Source organism: Mus caroli, unplaced genomic scaffold, assembly GCF_978045245.1.
Source record: "Mus caroli unplaced genomic scaffold, Mus_caroli_1 scaffold_3, whole genome shotgun sequence".
In the NCBI taxonomy this organism is placed as follows: Eukaryota; Metazoa; Chordata; class Mammalia; order Rodentia; family Muridae; genus Mus; species Mus caroli.
Window position 1 is genome coordinate 90,884,535 of NW_028227258.1, and position 13,510 is coordinate 90,898,044.

At 37.8% G+C, this 13,510-nt stretch overlaps 1 non-coding gene across 1 annotated transcript; it reads left to right on the forward strand.

Moving 5' to 3' along the window:
* The first annotated feature begins 13,041 nt into the window (after positions 1-13,041).
* Positions 13,042-13,205, forward strand: LOC147005621 (U1 spliceosomal RNA). The gene has a single exon (XR_015046805.1). It is a non-coding gene; the product is annotated as a U1 spliceosomal RNA (small nuclear RNA).
* The last annotated feature ends 305 nt before the right edge of the window (positions 13,206-13,510 follow it).

Consider the following 13,510-nt stretch of genomic DNA (forward strand, 5'->3'; position numbering starts at 1 on the left):
CTATCCTAAATCAGATAGGGGACTAATATCCAATATATATAAAGAACTCAAGAAGGTCGACTCCAGAAAATCAAATAACCCCATTAAAAAAAATGGGGCTCAGAACTGAACAAAGAATTCTTACCTGAGGAATATCAAATGGCAGAGAAGCACCTGAAAAAATGTTCAACATCCTTAATCATCAGGGAAATGCAAATCAAAACAACCCTGAGATTCCACCTCACACCATTCCGAATGGCTAAGATCAAAAATTCAGGTGACACCAGATGCTGACGTGGATGTGGAGAAAGAGGAATACACCACCATTGTTGGTGGGATTGCAAGCTTGTACAATAACTCTGGAAATCAGTCTGGTGGTTCCTCAGAAAACTGGACATACTCCTACATGTGGATCCCGCAATACCTCTCCTGGGCATACATCTAGCTGATGTTCCAACTGGTAAGAAGGACACATGCTCCACTATGTTTATAGCAGCCTTATTTATGATAGCCAGAAGCTGGAAAGAACCCAGATGCCCCTCAACACAGGAATGGATACAGAAAATATGGTACATTTATACAATGGAGTACTACTCAGCTATTAAAAAGAATGAATTTATGAAATTCCTAGGCAAATGGATGGACCTGGAGGGCATCATCCTGAGTGAGTTAAGCCAATCACATAAGAACTCACACAATATGTACTCGCTGATAAGTGGATATTAGCCCAGAAACTTAGAATACCCAAGATATTAGATACAATCTGCTAAACACATGAAACTCAAGAAGAACAAAGACCAAAGTGTGGACACTTTGCCCCTTCTTAGAATTGGGAACAAAACACCCATGGAAGGAGTTACAGAGACAAAGTTTGGAGCTCAGATGAAAGGATAAAACATCTAGAGACTGCCATATCTGGGAATCCATCCCATAATCAGCTTCCAAATGATGACACCGTTGCATACACCGGGAAGATTTTCCTGAAATGACACAGATATAACTGTCTCTTGTGAGACTATGCTGGGGCCTAACAAACACAGAAGTGGATGCTCACAGTCAGCTATTTGATGTTTCACACTGCCCCCAATGGAGGAGCTAAAGTACCCAAGGACCTAAAGGGGTTGGCAACCCTATAGGTGGAACAACAGTATGAACTACCCAGTACCCCCGGAGCTTGTGTCTCTAGCTGCATATTATCAGAAGATGGCCTAGTAGGCCATCAGTGGAAAGAGTCCCATTGGTTGTACAAACTTTATATGCCCCTGTACAGGGGAGCGCCAGGGCCAAGAAGTGGGAATGGGTGGGTGGGGGAGTGGGTGGGGGAGTGTGTGCGGGACTTTTGGGATAGCATTGAAAATGTAAGTGAAATAAATATCTAATTAAAAAAAAACAAAAAAAAAACAAAAAAAGAATATTCTGTTAGAAAAGAAATTATTGATATTAGATGGATATGCAAAATGTGTATGAGAACACATTCATATTTTAAACATTTTAAATGATTCTTAATATATTTGAACACAATGTAGAAAATGTACCTCACATTTAATTCTCGCTTAGCTCTGTATTTGTAACCACTATTACATGTTCAAACTACAAATTCACTTTTTCTGTACAAATATGATTCCGTTTTAATTTATTATTATTTTAAAATGTTCTCAACAGGAATTGATATAATTTGTATGAGTCTTTTATATAATACATACCAAAATGTAATATTAAAATACTAATTTTGAATATTAATATGGTATCTGTGCCTTATAAAGGCAGTCAAAATTTTAAATAACTCATCAATATTTCAGCCACAAAAATAATGTGTATTCACTAATCAATTGGGGTGGCTACGTATACTGACATTTGAGAACATTTTGTGGTAGACATTTGCCTTACATTTCAAAAATAAATCATATTTAGTAAAGAATTATTGTTTTGATATTACTTTTTTATTTTATTGAGCAAATTCTGGCATTTATTATTTGAAGGTAGGTTAGCTACTTTCAGCTTTGTACATTGGTTACATCTTCAAAAGTTTCTTATCTATGTAAATGAGTTTGCAGTAATTATGATTTATTTTATATTTAAAATTCTATCATATAAATGTTCCAGGTCAATGACAGATGGTTTCTATTAAATTTCATAAATTTAGAGATTTGAAAATAGTAATATCTTTATCTTTTATCTTTTCATTAATTTATAGTATTTTTCCAGACTAAAATGTGAATATTGCTGGCCTTTGATCAAATATTAGTTTACCAGTGCTAGACAAATGGCACAATAAATAGAAGGACTTGGTACTCTTTCAGAAAAATTAAAATTTCCCCAGCACTTGAAATGGACAGCTTACAAACATATGAAATTCAAGTTCCAGATGTTGTGATGGCATCTTCTAGACCAGGACCCTCCAAATATCTGGTGAATATATATACAAAAAGGATTCACACACACACATATACACACACACACACACACAGCATTTAAAACCCTATTAATATTACTAAACTCTCCAAAGAATGTAGTATAAGAACCTGAATATATTATTTGTAATTATACTATTTATACCATAAGCAATATTTTATTCTTATTTTATATAACAAAACCTGTTACATTTGTGGTATTTTAAAATTTTTTTTACACTCCATATTTCACCTCCTCCCCATTCACCCTCTGACTGTTCCCCATCCCATCCCTTCTCCCACACCCCTTTCTCCAGGTAGATGTCCACATCTCCCATCCACCTGACTTCTAAACTTCCTGGGGCTTCTAGTCACTCCAGGGTTAAGTGCATCATCTCTGAATGAACACAGACCTGGAAGTCCTCTACTGTTTGTGTGTTGGGGGTCTCATATCAGCTGGTGTATGCTGCCAGTTTGGTGGCCCAGTGTTTGATAGATCTCAGGGGTCCAGATTACTTGAGACTGCTGGTCCTCCTCTAATTTCTTTTCTTTTTTTTTTGATATTTTTTTAAAATTTTTTAATTAGGTATTTTCTTCATTTACATTTTCAGTGCTATCCCAAAAGTCCTCCATACCCTCCCCCCCCACTCCCCTACCCACCCACTCCCACTTCATTGCCCTGGTGTTACCCTATACTGAGGCATATAAAGTTTGCACAACCAATGGGCCTCTCTTTCCACTGATGGCCGACTAGGCCATTTTCTGACACATATGCAGCTAGAGACACGAGCTCCAGGGGGTACTGGTTAGTTCATATTGTTGTTCCACCTATAGGGTTGCAGATCCCTTTAGCTCCTTGAGTACTTTCTCTAGCTCCTCCATTGGGGGCCCTGTGATCCATCCAATAGCTGACTGTGAGCATCCACTTCTGTGTTTGCTAGGCCCTTGCATAGTCTCACAAGAGACAGCTGTATCAGGGTCCTTTCAGCAAAGTCTTGCTAGTGTATGCAATGTTGTCAGTGTTTGGAGGCTGATTATGTGATGGATCCCCAGAAAATTCAGTCTCTAGATGGTCCATCCTTTCGTCTCAAACTTTGTCTCTGTAACTCCTTCCATGGGTGTTTTGTTCCCAATTCTAAGAAGGGAAAAATTGTCCACACTGAAATTGTTCCATGCATCCTCCTTTAATTTCTGATTCTGGTGGTGCATGCCTTTAATCCCAGCACTCTGGAGGCAGAGGCAGGCAGATTTCTGAGTTTGAGGCCAGCCTGGTCTACAGAGTGTGTTCCAGGACAGCCAGGGCTATACAGAGGAACCCTGTTTCAAAAAAACAAAAAACAAAAAAAAAAAAAAAAAAAACCAAAAAAAAACCCAACCCCCCCCCAAAAAAAAAAATAATAATTTAAGTACTCTCTCTGTCTTTTAGTTAGTTTGGCTAAGAGTTTGTCTATATTTTTTTATTTTTATTTATATATATATATTTTTGAGACAGAATTTCTCTATATAGCTCTTGCTGTTCTGGAACTCACTCTGTAGAACAGGCTAGCCTCGAATTCAAAAATTCATCTGCTTCTGCCTCCCAAGTGCTGAGATTAAAGTCATGTGCTGCCACTGCCCGGCAATAGTGTTTATTTTTTAAAGAGGCAGCTCTTAGTTTTGATGATTCTTCTTTATTGTTTTCTTTGTTTTCAAGTAATTGATTTCAGCCCTGAGTTTGCTGATTTACTGCTACCTACTCTTGTTGGGTGTGTTTGCTTCCATTTTTTTTTTTTTTCTAGAGCTTTCACATGTCCCATTAAGAGGAAAGTTTGAGATTTCTCCATTTTTTTCATGAAGGAACTTAGTACTGTGATTTTTCCTCCTAGCACTGCTTTAAGTGTGTATGATAAGTTTGGATATGTTTTCCCTACATTTTCGTTTAAATCTAGAAATGTCTAACTTTTTCACAAGCTGTCAATTTATTTAATTTATGAAGAAACTTTAAGAAAAAAAAGTATCAAAGTCTGAACATGGGATGCAAAACGAATTGTTCATGTATTAATGAACATCAATAATCTTCAGGAAATAGTCTATTACAAAATAATAATGGTATTAAGGTAAACTATCACCATATACATGTTTTTATATTGAAATGATTGGATTGGATTATCATATGTATTTTTTCTTTTCTTCTTCTTCTTCTTCTTCTTCTTCTTCTTCTTCTTCTTCTTCTTCTTCTTCTTCTTCTTCTTCTTCTTCTTAATACATGGATACATGGCATGGGAAAAAGAAACAGATTTTATACTCATAATTCTAATAGAATTAGCTCTTATGACACAATAACATTTTCAGTGGTACAATTATTGATGTGTATAATATGAAAAGAACTAATTGCACAAGAAAAATGAGACTCTGTTGTCAACATAAGATTGAAAATCATACCTATTTTTCTACATATGAAAACAGATAAAATTTATTTTATGATCTGAAACAATGTAATAGAGGTAAATGTAGGTAAAATACTTCAAGGATATTGGCATAGACACAGGTGTTCTGAATAGCAATCCAACCACTGGGAAATAATAGCAAGAAGTTAAAACTGGTATTGCATAAAATTAAAATGCTTTTTCACAACAGAAACAGCAATAACACGAGTGATTGTATAATGCATGAGAGAAATAATTGAGCACCAATACTTCTAATAGTTAATTAACATTTAGAACATACAATTTTATAATTCTAAATGACAAAATAATGAATTATATTAACAGCTAGTGTAATGAAATTTACAGAAATTTTTCAAAAGAAAAAATATAATAAGCAATAAACATAAATATAGCTAACATAATATTTACCACCAAGCAATAAAAATCAAACTTGCTTTGAGAGTCTAGCTTATCTCATCCTGAATGCTTTTCATCAAGTGAATAAATGCTAGTGAGCATTCAAGGTAAATACACAAGCTTTTCTATCCATTCACTATAGAAATCATTCGGCAGATCCTCAAGAAATTTAAAAGCTATCACATGATCTTGATAGATCACTCCTAGGAAAACACCTAAAGGAACCCAAGATTTCTTGTCAATTGGATACCTAAACATTCATGCTTATTTATCTATTATACACACCCTGAAGATATTCACTCATCCTTTTCACTCCTCATCAGAGGAGTAGACTGATGAATGAGGAGTGAACAAATGAAATACCATAAACAGAACGGATGTGATCATTTATGAGTATACCAGCTGATTTTTCAAGTAGATAGTGAGTCATTTCTTATAATATCTAAAAAGTTTTTCCATTCATGAGTAGTTGATGATTATGCTGTTTTATAATGTGCTGAAAATCAGTTTTCTGATTTTGATGAATTAATTGTGGATATATTTATTACAATTAATTTCTATAATTAGGAAATTTTAACTTTATGTAATTAATACTCTTTTGGGTTGTCTTCAATATATAGAAAATTCTAGGTTCCAGTTGGGGGCACGCCCCCCCCCAATCTTCCATCTGAACCCGCTGGAGGCCTCCAAGGGCCCTGGAGTACTCTCCCCACCTTCTCAACTGAGGAATACCGAAATTCTGAGAAGCACTTGAAAAAATGTTCAACATCCTTATTAATCAGAGAAATGCAAATCAAAACAATCCTAAGATTCCACCTCACACCAGTCAGAATGGCTAAGATCAAAAATTCAGGTGACACCAGATCCTGGCTAGGATGTGGAGAAAGAGGAACACTTCTCCATTGCTGGTAGGATTGCAAGTTTGTACATCCACTCTGGAAATCAGTCTGGCGGTTCCTCAGATAATTGGACATAGTACTACTGGAAGATCCAGCAATTCCTCTCCTGGGCATATATCCAGAAGATATTCCAACCGGTAAGAAGGATACATGCTCCACTATGTTCATAGCAGCCTTATTTATAATAGCCAGAAGCTGGAAAGAACCCAAATGTCCCTCAACAGAGGTATAGATACAGAAAATGTGGTACATTTACACAATGGAGTACTACTCAGCTATTAAAAACAATGAATTTATGAAATTCTTAGGCAAATGGATGGATCTGGAGGTTATCATCTTGAGTGCAGTAACCCAATCACAAAGGAAGTCACTTGATATGCATTCATTGATAAGTGGATATTAGCCTAGAAACCTAGATTACCCAAGATAAAATTTGCAAAACACAAAAAGATCAAGAAGAAGGAAGACAAAAGTGTGGATACTTCATTCCTCCTTAGAATAGGGAACAAAATGCCCATGGAAGGAATTACAGAGACAAAATTTGGAGCTAAGATGAAAGGATGGACCATCCAGAGACTACCTTACCCAGGGATCCATCCCATAATCATTCAACAAATGCAGACTCTATTGTACATGCCAGAAAGATTTTGCTGAAAGGACTCTGATATAGCTTTCTCTTGTGAGGCTATGCCAGTGCCTGGCAAATACAGAAGTGGATGCTCACAGTCATCTTTTGGATGGAACACAGGGCCCCCAATGGAGGAGCAAGAGAAAATATCAAAGAAGCTGACGGGGTCTGCAACCCTATAGGTGGAAAAACAATATGAACTAACCACTACCCTCAGAGTTCGTGTCTCTAGTTGCATATGTAGCAGAAGATGGCCTAGTCGGCCATCATTTGGAAGAGAGGTCCCTTGGTCTTAAAAACTTTCTATTCCCCAGTATGGGTGACTTCTAGGGCCAAGAATTGAGAGTGGATGGGTAGGGGAGCAGGATTGGGGATAGGGTATAGGAAACTTTGGGAATAGCATTGGAAATATAAATCAAGAAAATATCTAATAAAAAATTGAAAAAAATAAAAACAAAACAAAACAAACAAACAATAACAAATGGCACCTCATAAGTCAGCAAACTTCTGGAAGGCAAAGGACACTGTCAATAGGACAAAACAGCAAGCAAAAGATTAGTGAAGATATTTACCCATCCTACATCCTATAGTTGACTAATATCCAATACATACAAAGAACTCAAGAAATACTCCAGAGAATCAAATAACTCTATTAAAAATGGGGTACAAAGCTAAACAAAGAATTCTCAACTGAGGAATATCGAATGTCCAAGGAGATCCTAAAGAAATGCTCAACATCTGAAGGAACATCAGGGGATTCAAATCAAAACAATCCTGAGATTCCACCCCACATCAGTCAGAATGACTAAAGTCAAAATCACAAGTGACAGCAGATGCTGGTAAGAATGTGGAAAAAGAGGAAAATTCCTCCATTGTTGATGGGATTGCAAGCTGGTACAATCACTCTGGAAATCAGTCTGGCGGGTCCTTAGAAAATTTGACATAGTACTATCTGAGGACTCAGCTATAACACTCCTGGGTATATACCTGGATGTTCCAACATATAACAAGGACACATGTTCCATGATGTTCACAGCAGCCTTGTTTATAATAGCCAGAAGCTGAAAAGAACCCAGATGTTTTCCAGCAGAGGTATAGAAAAAAAATGTTGTTCATTTACACAAGAAAGTACTACTCAGCTATTAAAAACAATGAATACATGAAATTATTAGGCACATTGATGGAACTAGAAAATATCCTAACTGAGTCCCAGTCACAAAGGTACACACATGGTATGCATATGCACTCAGTAATAAGTGGATATTAGCCCAAAAGCTCAGAATACCCAAGATACAATTTCCAGACCGAATGAAGCTTAAGAAGATAGAAGACAAAAGTATAGATGCTTTAGGCCTTCTCAGAAGGGGAAGCAAAATACTCACTGGAGGAAATGTGGGGACAAAGTGTGGAGTAGAGACTGAAGGAAAGGTCACCTAGAGACTGCCTACCTGGTGATCCATCCCATATAGAAATCACCAAACCCAGACATGATTTTGGATGCCAAGAAGTCCTTGTTGACAGAGCCTGATATAGCTGTCTCCTGGGAGGCTCAGCCAAATCCTGACAAATACTCTCAGCAAACCATGAGATTAAGCACAGGGTCCCCAATGGAGTAGTTAGAGAAAGGATTGAAGGATCTAAAGGGGTTTGCAACACCATCAGAAGAACAACACAATCAACCAACCAGAACCCCCAGAGCTTCCAGGGACTAAACCACCAACCAAAGAGTACACATTGAAATACCCATGTCTACAAGTCCCTTCCAGTCCACTCCAGCATCAGGGTGCCTTGCCTACGGAGTCTCCGGACACTAGCAAGGACCCACACAGGATCCCCCACGGGATCCTAAGACCTCTGGTGAGTGGAACACAACGTCTGCTCCAATCCAATCGCGCGGGACCTGAGACTGCATTAACTAGGGAAGCAGATAACCCAGCCTGATCAGGGGCACAAGTCCCTTCCGGTCCACTCCAGCACCGGGGTTCCTTGTGCATGGAGTTTCCAGACGACCCCAAGGTCCTCACAGGACCCTCCATGGGATCTTAAGACCTCTGGTGAGTGGAACACAACTTCTGCCAGGAGGCAGGTTCGAACACCAGATATCTGGGCACCTTACCTGCAAGAAGAGAGCTTGCCTGCAGAGAATACTCTGACCACTGAAACTAAGGAGAGAGCTACTCTCCCAGGTCTGCTGATAGAGGCTAACAGAGTCACCTGAGAACAAGCTCTAACCAGAGACAACTATAACAACTAGCTTCAGAGATTACCAGATGGTGAAAGGCAAACATAAGAATCCTACTAACAGAAATCAAGACCACTCATCATCATCAGAACACAGCACTCCCAACCCACCTAGTCCTGGGCACCTCAACACACCCGAAAAGCAAGACACGGATTTAAAAGCATATCTCATGATGATGGTAGAGGACATCAAGAAAGACTTTAATAACTCACTTAAAGAAATACAGGAGAACACAGCTAAACAGGTAGAAAACCTTAAAAAGGAAACACAAAAATTCCTTAAAGAATTGCAGGAAAACACGACCAAACAGTGATGGAATTGAATAAAATTATCCAAGACATAAAAAGGGAAGAAGACACAATAAAGAAAACACAAAGTGAGGAAACACTGGAGATAGAAACCCTAGGAATGAAATCTGGATCCATAGATGAGAGCATAAGCAACAGAATACAAGAGATGGAAGAGAGAATGTCAGGTGCAGAAGACTCCATAGAGAACATCAGCACAACAATCAAAGAAAATACAAAACACAAAAGATCCTAACTCAAAACATCCAGGAAATCCAGGACACAATGAGAAGACCAAACCTATGGATAATAGGAGTTGATGAGAATGAAGATTTTAAACTTAAAGGGCCAGCAAATATCTTCAACAAAGTTATAGAAGAAAACTTCCCAAACGTAAAGAATGACATGCCTATGAACATCCAAGAAGCCTACAGAACTCCAAATAGACTAGACCAGAAAAGAAATTAGTCCAGACACATAAAAATCAGAACAACAAATGCACTAAATAAAGAGAGAATATTAAAAGGAGTAAGGGAGAAAGGTCAAGTATAATATAAAGGCAGGCCTATAAGAATTACACCAGACTTTTCACCAGAGACTATGAAAGCCAGAAGAGCCTGGACAGATGTTATACAGACACTAAGAGAACTACACCAGGCCAAAATCTCAATTACCATAGATGCAGAAACAAAAGTATTTCACGACAAAACCAAATTCACACATTATCTTTCCACTAATCCAGCTCTTCAAAGGATGATAATAGAAATAAACCAATACAAGGACGGAAATTACACCCTAGAAAAAGGAAGAAAGTAATCCTTTTTTTTTTCTTTTTTTTTTTGATTTTTAATATTTTTATTACATATTTTCCTCAATTACATTTCCAATGCTATCCCAAAAGTCCCCCATAGCGCCCCCCACTTCCCTACCCACCCATTCCCATTCTTTTGGCCCTGGCATTCCCCTATATTGGGGCATATAAAGTTTGCAAGTCCAATGGGCCTCTCTTTCCATTGATGGCCGACTAGGCCATCTTTCGATACATATGCAGCTAGAGACAAGAACTCCGGGGTTCTGGTTAGTACATCATGTTGTTCCAACAATAGGGTTGCAGATCCCTTTAGCTCCTTGGGTACTTTCTCTAGCTTCTCCATTGGGAGCCCTGTGATACATCCAATAGCTGACTGTGAACATCCACTCCTGCGTTTGTAAACAAACCAAGAAGAAGACAGCCACAAAAACAGAATGCCAACTCTAACAACAAAAATAAAAGGAAGCAACAATTACTTTTCCTTAATATCTCTTAATATCAATGGACTCAATTCCCCAATAAAAAGACATAGACTAACCGACTGGCTACACAAACAGGACCCAACATTCTGATACTTACAGGAAATCCATCGAGGAAAAAAGACAGACACTACCTCAGAGTGAAAGGCTGGCAAACAATTTACCAAGCAAATGGTCTGAAGAAAAAAGCTGGAATAGCCATTCTAATAGCGAATAAAATCTACTTCCAACCCAAAGTTATCAAAAAATACAAGGAGGGACACTTCATACTCATCAAAGGTAAAACCCTCAAGAGGAACTCTCAATTCTGAATAACTATGTTCCAAATGCAAGGCAGCCACATTCACTAAAGACACTTTAGTAAAGCTCAAAGCACACATTGCACCTCATACAATAATAATGGGAGAGTTCAACACACCACTTTCATCAATGGACAGATCTTGGAAACAGAAACTAAACAGAGACACAGTGAAACTAACAGAAGTTATGAAACAAATGGACTTTACAGATATCTATGAACATTTTATCCTAAAACAAAAGGATATACCTTCTTCTCAGCACCTCAAAGGACCTTCTCCAAAACTGACCATATAATTGGTCACAATACAGGCCTCAATGATACAAAAATATTGAAATTGTCCCATGAATCCTATCACACCACCAAGGACTAAGGCTGATTTTCAATAACAACATAAATAATGGAAAAACAACATTAACGTGGAAACTGAACAACACTCTTCTCAATGATACCTTGGTCAAGGAACGAATAAAGAAAGAAATTAAAGACTTTTTAGAGTTTAATGAAAATGAAGCCACAACATACCCAAACCTATGGGACACAATGAAAGCATTTCTAAGAGGGAATCTCATAGCTCTGAGTGCCTCCAAAAAGAAACTAGAGAGATCACACCCTAGCAGCTTAGCAACACATCTAAATGCTCTAGAAAAAAAAGGAAGAAAATTCACCCAAGAGGAGTAGACGGCAGGAAATAATCAAACTCAGGGGCGAAATCAACCAAGTGGAAACAAAAAGAATTATTCAAAGAATTAACCAAACGAGGAGTTGGTTCTTTGAGAAAATCAACAAGATAGATAAACCTTTAGCTAGACTCACTAGAGGGCACAGGGACAGCATCCTAATTAACAAAATCAGAAATGAAAGAGAGACATAACAACAAATCCTGAAGAAATCCAAAACACCATCAGATCCTTCTACAAAAGGCTATACTATACAAAACTGTAAAACCTGGACAAAATGCACAAATTTCTAGACAGATACCAGGTACCAAAGTTAAATCAGGATCAAGTTAACTATCTATCCAGTCCCATATCCCCTAAAGAAATAGAAGCAATCATTAATAGTCTCCCAGCCAAAAAAATACCCAGGACCAGATGGGTTTAGTGCAGAGTTCTATCAGACCTTCAAAGAAGATCTAATACCAGTTCTGCACGAACTATTCCAGAAAATAGAAGTAGAAGGTACTCTACCCAACTCATTCTATGAAGAGACAATTACTCTGATACCTAAACCACAGAAAGATCCAGCAAAGATAGACAAATTCAGACCAATTTCCCTTATGAATATTGATGCAAAAATATTCATTAAAATTCTAGCTAACCAAATCCAAGAACACATTAAAGCAATCATCCATCCTGACCAAGTAGGTTTTATTCCAGGGATGCAGGGATAGTTTAATATACAGAAATTCATCAACGTAATCCATTATATAAACAAACTCAAAGACAAAAACAACATTATCATCTCGTTAGATGTGGAGAAAGCATTTGACAAGATCCAACACCCATTCAAGATAAAAGTCATGGAAAGATCAGGAATTCAAGGCCCATACCTAAACATGATAAAAGCAATGTACAGCAAACCAGTAGCCAACATCAAACTAAATGTTGAGAAGCTGGAAGCAATCCCACTAAAATCAGGGACTAGACAAGGCTGCCCACTTTCTCCCTACCTATTCAACATTGTACTTGAAGTCCTAGCCAGAGCAATTCGAAAACAAAAGGAGATCAAGAGGATACAATTTGGAAAAGATGAAGTCAAAATATCAATTTTTGCAGATGATATGATAGTATATATAAGTGACCCTAAAAATTCCACCAGAGAACTCCTAAACCTGATAAACAGCTTCGGTGAAGTAGCTGGATATAAAATTAACTCAAACAAGTCAATGGCCTTTCTCTACACAAAGAATAAACAGGCTGAGAAAGAAATTAGGGAAACAACTCCCTTCTAAATAGTCACAAATAATATAAAATACCTTGGCATGACTCTAACTAAGGAAGTGAAAGATCTGTATGTTAAGAACTTCAAGTCTATGAAGAAAGAAATTATAGAAGATCTCAGAAGATGGAAAGATCTCCCATGCTCATGGATTGGCAGGATCAACATTGTAAAATGGCTATCTTGACAAAAGCAATCTACAAATTCAATGCAATCCCCATCAAAATTCCAACTCAATTCTTCAACTAATTAGAAAGAGCAATCTTACCTTACCTGGCAGGGGAGATACCATGATCACGAAGGTGGTTTTCCCAGGGCGAGGCTTATCCATTGCACTCCGGATGTGCTGACCCCTGCGATTTCCCCAAATGCGGGAAACTCGACTGCATAATTTGTGGTAGTGGGGGACTGCGTTCGCGCTCTCCCCTGAGGAAAAAAAAAAAAAAAAAAAGAAAGAGCAATCTGCAAATTCATCTGGAATAACAAAAAACCTAGGAGAGCCAAAACTCTTCTGGAGTATATAAGAACCTCTGGTGGAATCACCATGCCTGATCCAAAGCTTTACTACAGAGCAATTGTGGTAAAAACTGCATGGTACTGGTCTAGTGACAGACAAGTAGACCAGTCGAATAGAATTGAAGACCCAGAAATGAACCGACACACCTATGGTCACTTGATCTTCGACAAGGGAGGTAAAATCATCCAGTGGAAGAAAGACAGCATTTTCAACAAAT